Below are 8,473 nucleotides of genomic sequence, written 5' to 3'. Positions count from 1 at the left end.
GTTTGGAACATAATAAGTCATATGAAGTCCATTAGAGATCTTGATTCATTCATTTTCTTCAGAGAAATCAAAACCCTAGTTCAGGAAATCATTGTTTAGGAGAGTATGCCTTTGAGTCTTGAACTTTAGTATGAGCTTGAATAGGAAAATGGGATGGGCAAATTATGGGGTATGACCAGATAGGCAAATGCACCCTCATCAGTCCCGCTGGCCAGGAGTTCCTTTATACTAATCACACCCGGTTCCCTGACGATCTCTCCATCTTCATCAACAACAGGCTTCCCCGAACGATCCACCTTAGCGATCGTTGGAAGGCCCTGCACGAAGTTCTGAAGGAGGGCATAATCCCCCCGAGCGTCCTCTTCCAAATCCGAAAGTTTGGTGATGTACTGGTCGGTACCATACTCGAGATGATCTCGAGACCAGAAAAACCTAAACTTATGCCTCCGAGTAGTGACAGGATCCCCAATATCGTTAAGCGTCGGACGACCATGGATATCTACGGTGGGAACCCAAGCGAAGACACTGTCACGGGCCTCTCGGGACTGAGGACGGATGGGGAAGAAGCGGGGCTTGTAGTTTTTCAAGGAATCCGACTTAAAAATATTCTTAGACTGCTTCAAGGACACCCATCCGAAACGACCTTCCCTCACCGTGCGTTGCACACAGAATATGTAAAAGAACAGAGGAATTGTCGCCCCTATCTTCAGGTGAGAGCAGACTAGCTCGAACGCCCGGATGAAAGCGATCGAATTAGGGTGGAGCTGTGTAGGGGCCACCTCCAGGTGGTTGAAAACAACCATCTGGAACTCAGTGAAAGGCACACGGAACCCCGTCTCCCAAAAGACCACCTCGTACATTGGGAGCAAATCGGGGGTGTACACGTCACAAATGCGATCCTCTTCAGCCGGGACAAGAACTGACCACCCATTCTTGGAGGTATCCCCGACAGGATCCACGTAACTCCCAATCTCCGTAAAAATGTCTGAGTCGTCCTCCACAAAATAACTTTCAATATCGAGCGCTTCTTGAAGCACCCAGGCCGACAGTGGCACCTCTTGCTGGGCCGGAGGAGTAGAGGACGACAAACCTGATGCTGACATACGCCCCGCTTCGGCCATATTTCATCTGAAACACAGGGGGGAACAGTGAATTCGACAGTTAAATCAAATCCACCCTTCCACCACTGTTCAGAGTGAAAGGTGAAGGATAGAAAAACACTTAGAAAGGGGGGGGGGGGGTTGAATAAGTGTGACTTTAAAAACTCTTAAGATAAAAACAATTGCACAATGATTTTTATCCTGGTTTGTTATTAACGAAACTACTCCAGTCCACCCCCTTAGAGTGATTTACCTCACCTTTTAAGTCTTCTAGAGTATTCTGATCACACCTTGATCACTCTAGGAACCTTTTACAAATTAATGTAAACAAATTCTTACAAGATTATTACAATGCTTCTTAATAAGCTATAATCATAACTGTGATATATCTCTTAAGTTCTAAGCTTAAATCTCACTAAGATATTACAATGAAGTGAGGATGAAGATGAAGTTTGATAGCTTTTGATTCAACAGCGTTTCCGCAAGTTTGAGCAGAGTTGTTTGTGTTCAGTGTTGTAACCTTGCTTCTGATCAGAACTTCACTATTTATAGGCGTTTTGAGAAGATGACCGTTGGGAGCATTTAATGCGTTGCGTGATCCGTACAACATTGCATTTAATATTTCACTCTTTTGTCAACTACCTCGAGCCTTGTTTTTCCTAATTTTACTGACTTTGCCTTTAATAGCTTCTAACGTTCCTTTTGTCAGTCAGCGTAGCCTGCAATCTTGTACTTGCTTCTGATCTGATGTTTGTAGATACAACGTTTGAATATCAGAGTCAAACAGCTTGGTGTAGAGCATCTTCTGGTCTTCTGACCTTGAAGTGCTTCTAGCGTGATACCATAAGAACTTCAGTGCTTCTGATGCTTCAATAGACCATGTTCTGATTCTGCTCGACCATCTTCTGATGTCTTGCGAGAGCATGTTCTGATGTTGCATACTTGAACCTTCTGAGTCAGTGCTTCTTGCGCTGAATTGTGCATACTCTTTATATATTTCCTGAAATGGAAAATGAATAGGATTAGAGTACCACATTGTCTTATACAAAATTCATATATATTGTTATCATCAAAACTAAGAATATTGATCAGAACAATTCTTGTTCTAACAAAAGGGTGCACCAACGGTCCGAGGACCGAATGACCCACGACCTTCCCCTTCTCCAAAAAAACAGAATTCGAGCAGAAGGAGACTCGCGCCAAAGGAAAGGGCAAAGACGCATGCTACGTCACAATAACCTATTTTTCTAGAGAAAACGCTATAAACATATTCACACATAACCAAAACCCCTAAACCGCATTCAACAAGCTGGAGGGTAGCCATAGGCTAAAAATTCAACCATACACGGCCACCAGCAACGGAGAAATCATCCATCTCTGTCGCCTACCACCAGCTTCATCCTATATCTTCGTCAAAATCAGTCCTAAAGTTCTACCCTAACCACATGCAAACGATTTCTAAAAACAATCAAAGCATAGAAAGCTAAAAACGAAGGTAAAATCGAACTTACGAGTAAGATCCTGACGGAAAAAACAGAGAATAGCAAAATAAACACCACATCGAAGCTCACGGTCGACGGCGGAGGGAAGAGAAGGAAGCAAAAGAATTTGAAAAGTTTGGGAGAAATGACGAACCCTGATATTTATAGGCTACTGAAGACGTCACGTGCGCCGCACATGGGGCTCTGCGAAACGGCATGGCCATCATTAACCCTAATAGCCTACGAATAGGGTAGCCATCATTTCGCATTAAATGCGACACGTCCCCCAACTGACTTTTCTGAAGCAACACGCCTCCTAGCTCTCGGCCTAATCTTTCTTCTCCCCGGAAGCTTCAGGCCAACCCTCCTCGGATACACAGGGCACATGTCCCCGGAAGATCCCCCGTATCAAAATTCCTCTAAGTCGTCGCCCCCACGAGCGGAAGCAACGACTTGGGAGGCTCCTGTTTTGGACCAGCCCAATCATCCTTATTGGGCCAATCCAGCCTTCGGCCCAAGGCATCCTGGACACGCGCGTGACACCCTTCCCGGGCCCGTTCTGGGAAAACACCAAAGACAACCGACCACGAGAGAAGCCCGTGCCCGGTAAGCGGCCAGCTCACGCGTTACCTAAATCCCCGCCTTAGAAAGAGGAGCCGATTTCGCTTAAGGATACCCTATAAATAGCCCTCTAATGCCAGAGGGCAAGGTAATCTTTTCTTACCCCAAAATTCTCTCACTTTGTTGTACCTTGTGGAACATATACTTACTTTGGCATCGGAGTGCCTTGCAGGTACAACCCCTTCTTCCCCTCTCAACCGTTCCGGATTTCAAGCCTTCTTTGTTGCTGGCCATCTGATCTGCTCGGTAAGATCAGATATTATCAAGTTAGGTCTTCTCCTAGTAAGGATCCGATGATGGCTTTGTGTATATTTGGTTTGGGAAATGGCTTTCATATCCTTTTTTGGGGAGCTATTTGGTTGGAGGAGTCTAGTTTGGGTGAGGAGTTTCCGGGTCTTTATGTGCTTTCTTGCTTGAAAAAAGTATCGGTTGCCGATATGGGGGGTTGGTGTGATGGCGTTTGGTTTTGGGGAGATTTTGGCATTAGGGATGTTTGTTGAATCTTGTTTATTGGGCGTCTCTTTTTTCTCTTTATGCAACACTTAGGAAATATCAGGGTGGTGGAGTCCAATCTTGATGAGGTGTCTTGGACCGCGGATTCGACCGGCATCTTTTCGGGTTCTTCTTGTTTTGTCTTTTATGCTTCCTTCCGTACACCTTTTGGACCCCGAAATAGGTATGATGACGTGTTGTGCATAGTTTGGAAGTTGGATGTTCCTTCTAAAATCAAAGCTTTTGGGGGAAGACTTTTTGTGAATAAGCTCCCTGCGAAGGATCTCTTGAAGACTAGAGGTATTGTCTTTCCTTTATATGGTTAAAGTGTGCTTTTTGTGATATAGATTTGGAGAGTAGAGATCAATCTTTTTTCAATTATAAAGTGGTGAAGATTATTTGGAATGAGATAGCTCTTTGGATATGTAAGCCGGTGATAGTGGCGGAAGAGTGTTTCTCGAATTTTATGGATTAATACTCTTTTTGTAAAGGAAAGAAAGTTAAGGAGGGTAAATGGGGAGTTGTTTGGCTTGCTACTTCTTGGTCTATTTGGTTATTACATAACGGTATTTGTTTTCGGAATGACGGTTGGAATGTCGATAATACAGTTTGGAATATTAAGATTTTGGTTTGGAAATTGACGGTTATAGCAAAAATTACCAATTTCAATTTTAGCTTCTACGACTTTAGCAAAGATTTTTTTTTTTCGTAATTTATTTGGTTGGTAATTTCTTTGTCCTTTTTGTCGGGTTGGTTTTCGGTTCTTTTGTGTATATAAAGATTGGAGAACTCTTAGTTCTCCCATTAATATCATTAAAAAAAAATAACAATGTAGATAGACTTTAAATGGTAAAAACTGAGCAAATTTAATATAACAAACCTCGTGATGTAGACTTCTTGAGCAAACGCTTTCTGCATTTCTGAACTTACATGCTCAGTCTTGAGAGCTTTGTACATTTAAATCTAATTTAATTTAAGGAACTGGTCAATTAAAATTGAAATAATATATGCACCTACAGAGATTGTTTGAGGAGCTAACACAAATGTATAATTCGGTATCACTGTCTACTTACAATTCACCATATGACGCAAATGCAATTTGAGTTCCATATTTCAAATGTTTGAGATCTATTTTCCAAATATTTGTCCCATCATTTGAAATTGTCAAATGATCCAGCTCATTCTTCATCCTTGCTTTATCACACTCATCAACAAAAGATATTGACTGCTGCCTGGACCCCTCATGTCTCTGAAAGCAGACCATAAAGAATTCAATTATATGAATTCAAATTGACTATATAGAAGTCATCTAGAAACAAGAAAAGGGCCTGAGTTACCTCAATTTTCAACATGGTTGAAAAATGCAAGGTGAAACTAATACTCAAAACAAACACTTGCCAACGAAATTAAAAACCAACAGAAAAAAGATATATATGAGCAATTAAACTCTTACAAAAGGATTTACACGTTAATCCTTTGAAGAATAAATTGAGAGTACGTGTTCATCAATTTTTTTCTAGTAGACGATGTTTTCTTTTCTAGTAAAGTATTCTAGACTTGATGTCATTACATTGTTTCAATTGAAATAGAAAAATCTTCTGAGTAAACTAAAGCTATAGCTAGTTTAACCTCTAATCTATAATATAAGAAAATTAATGGCTCTGGAAAACACAATTTTAACCTTTCTTCTTTACCCTCCACCTCATCATTTTGGGGGTATTTTGTGTCCAAAAATTACTTTTTGCAACCAAATTGTACTTTTGGTTCTAACTTAAAAATACTTACTTTCATTTGTGTATAATTTGCAAACTCATTTTCTCTTAATAGTCCAACTACAATTAAATGGTAACTGAAAAGTAATTTTTTTTTAATTCAAAACCATTGCTTGAGTGAACAGTGCCACGCTTTCCCAAGACTTCACTTTTCTGATGTCCTTTTTGTTTTCTCTTTCTCTTTCTTCCATATACATCTGCTTCCTCTTTGTTCTCTATCCCAAACTACAATGACCACTGTTTCAAACCCTACATGCCATCTCCGTTTCAAAAGTCATTCGGCCATCACGTTTCAACGGCATAAACTAGGTAAGCTGCTTCTTCTTCTTCAAATTTTTCTTTCTGCATATAATTTCGATGCAATGAATCACTTATTTGGACGCACTTGCTTTCAGATCTGATGATTAAACTGCAGCAAGAGAAACACCGAGCAACTCAAGTGTAAGCATTTCTTCATTTTTCTAATCCTTGATCAAGAGTGATAAAAATTGTCACCGGTAAGAAACTACACATACCCTGTTGATGCTGTTTCGATTTCAAACAAAAAATATGCAGATTTGCTTTTGGATTGTCGATTCGATTTCAAGCGAAGATGATAGAGATCTGTTTGTGGGTTGTGGTTTTGTTTCAAGCGAATAATTGATGGCAGCATATCTGAAGTTTTCGGTGATTTTACTTATGTTTGCGATTCCGCAATGGTAGATCTGTTGTAAAGCTCCAAACTTTCTGCATATATTTGTGTATATATTTCAGGTATTTTATATGTTCATATTTTAGGGTTTCTTCTTGATACATATATTCTGATTTTAGGATTTTAATGTGAGAAAAATGAAGCATCGGCATGGGAAGTAGCTCCAAAGCGCGTGTTGGCCAACCACGGTTGCCGGGGAAAATCGTTGTTGTTAGAATATAGTCAATGAGAAATCCATCAAGTAACTTGGTTTCAAAGGTGAAATTTGTTCGAAACATGTAATTTATTTGGAACTATTCAAGAGTCACATGAAGTAAATTGATTGATTTTTAGATATTCATGAGTAACAATTTTATTTCTATTCAGATCCATTTTGAACGAAATGATTTTTATATTCATGAGTAACCTAATGTTATTACTTTGCTAACCCACTGTCACTACTTGTCGTTTCTCTCTATACCAATAATTTGTAATATATGATGAATGTACATTTATGAAATGTTATGGTGCATCCTGCCCTGGATATTGTATTTTGGTTGTCTCAACTACTTTTCGTACCATCTAAATATGGTGAATTATGTAATGATTTAGGCTTTCTCTAAAATCAATCAATCATTAATATTCAATTTAAAGTTGATACAATTGATGTTAACAGATAGCAGCTTCTGAAGGTGGTGAGAAAGGTCTCTTTTATGGGTGGGTGCTGCTTCAAAGAAAACACATATGAAGCCTCGCACAAATCGAAGGTGCTTAATGAAACGTATTTTGGAAAAACCTAAACGGTGAGGAAAAGTAGGTTTGCTTGAGGCAAAGCTTCATGCACTGCGTCACAAGATTCACCGGTTATAATGCAAAGACATGCTCAAGAAAAAGGTAATGGTTAATGTTTAACATACATTAGCAACTTTTGTGCAGCTGTGTTTTTCGTCAATTATATATGGTCATTTTACTGATCATCATGGTTGTAGTTGATATGAATAGCTGTGACTGTTTATATACAAAATTTATGTTCTGTTTTGGTTGCACTTCAAGAGTCAGAGAATGATTTATGATATGCTATAAAGGTGCTTCAACATACCGCAACATTGCCATAAAAACCTTACAATTAGATCCATTACGACACTGTCACTTATGCTTGATATCTTCAAAACCTTACTATTAGATCCATTGTTTTGCAGGTGACGCTGAAGTCATCATTGCCAAGGAAAGAGTAACAACTGAAGACTTTCTGTTGTGTCACATAAACTAAAAGAAAATAGAAGACCATAGGTGAGGTTATGCAGTTCTTTCTGTTACAATTTTTTGTTAAATTTTTTTAGTATTTTTTTTTTATCTTTTCATCTAAGTATTACATCACATTGGCTGGAAATCATGTTTAGGTTGCAAACTCCTTATACTTAGAGCTCCATTGTTTCATCTTTCTGGTTTTGTAGAGGGATTCTCGGAAATGGTTATACCGCGGGCGGGGGTCGAGCTGGTGCGGCTTCAGTGAGGTTGATTCGTGTTGTAAAGTTGGTATCGGTGCAGTGGTTGCTGGTTTTCGTAGGGGTCAAAGAATTGGGATATTTTTGAGTTCGGATATTTTTGACATAACTGACCATGCAATTGTTGTTGGTGCTGCAGAATGTCTGAAGGAGTTTAATTTGAGGATTGTTATAAAGTTGATATACGAATCTAAAAATTTGATATTATTGTTAGCATTTATTGTTTATTCGGCTTACTTGCTACTATAGAATGATTTGATTATAACAGGGACTAACTGAGACAAATAAAGATGTTCATGCTGCACCATGGGAAAATATTGGTATGTTACAGCATGGCAGTTTGTTGGTTTAAGTGTCATTATAAGTGTAGTGCTCACCAGTAGGGTAATTTTTCAAAGGATGAAGAACTAAACTGTTAGTTTTCTTTCTTTCACTGTCGCCAAGTAAGGTAATGTTACTAAAATCTTTAAACACTTAATTTCGTTTTTGATTGTGTTTATTTGTTAATTTGTTCGGTTTTGAAAATTATATATATATATATATATATATATATATATATATATATATATATATATATATATATATATATATATATATATATATATATATATATATATATAAAAAAGATACACAAATTAAAAATAAAAAACAATTGAAATTATAATTGTCAAATAAATATTAATTTAATCTAGTTAGAAATATATAGTTTAGTAGAAAAAATAAATAAAATAATTAAGTAGTCATCTACCCGTGCGTTCGCACACATTATACAATATAGCTATAATCTATCGTGAGTAGTCATCTACCCGTGCGTTCGCACGTATTGCACAAT

General features: G+C 38.3%; 1 long non-coding RNA gene across 3 annotated transcripts; it reads left to right on the top strand.

Annotated features, from left to right (window-relative positions):
* The first annotated feature begins 5,609 nt into the window (after positions 1–5,609).
* LOC131631848 (uncharacterized) lies at positions 5,610–8,164 on the top strand. 3 transcript variants are annotated; one of them, XR_009292835.1, is made up of 7 exons: positions 5,610–5,775; positions 5,862–5,907; positions 6,022–6,164; positions 6,277–6,415; positions 6,813–7,030; positions 7,336–7,426; positions 7,537–8,164. It is a non-coding gene; the product is annotated as an uncharacterized LOC131631848 (long non-coding RNA). The 3 variants fall into 3 exon arrangements; XR_009292834.1 differs by lacking the exon at positions 7,537–8,164 and having other exon boundaries at positions 7,336–7,514; XR_009292836.1 differs by lacking the exon at positions 7,537–8,164 and having other exon boundaries at positions 6,022–6,175; positions 7,336–7,514.
* Positions 8,165–8,473: the final 309 nt, after the last annotated feature.

The sequence above is a fragment of the Vicia villosa genome, unplaced genomic scaffold (genome assembly GCF_029867415.1).
Source record: "Vicia villosa cultivar HV-30 ecotype Madison, WI unplaced genomic scaffold, Vvil1.0 ctg.000874F_1_1, whole genome shotgun sequence".
Taxonomy (NCBI): domain Eukaryota; kingdom Viridiplantae; phylum Streptophyta; class Magnoliopsida; order Fabales; family Fabaceae; genus Vicia; species Vicia villosa.
The sequence above is the reverse complement of the archived record's forward strand: the minus strand, read 5'-3'. Positions and strand labels throughout refer to the sequence as shown.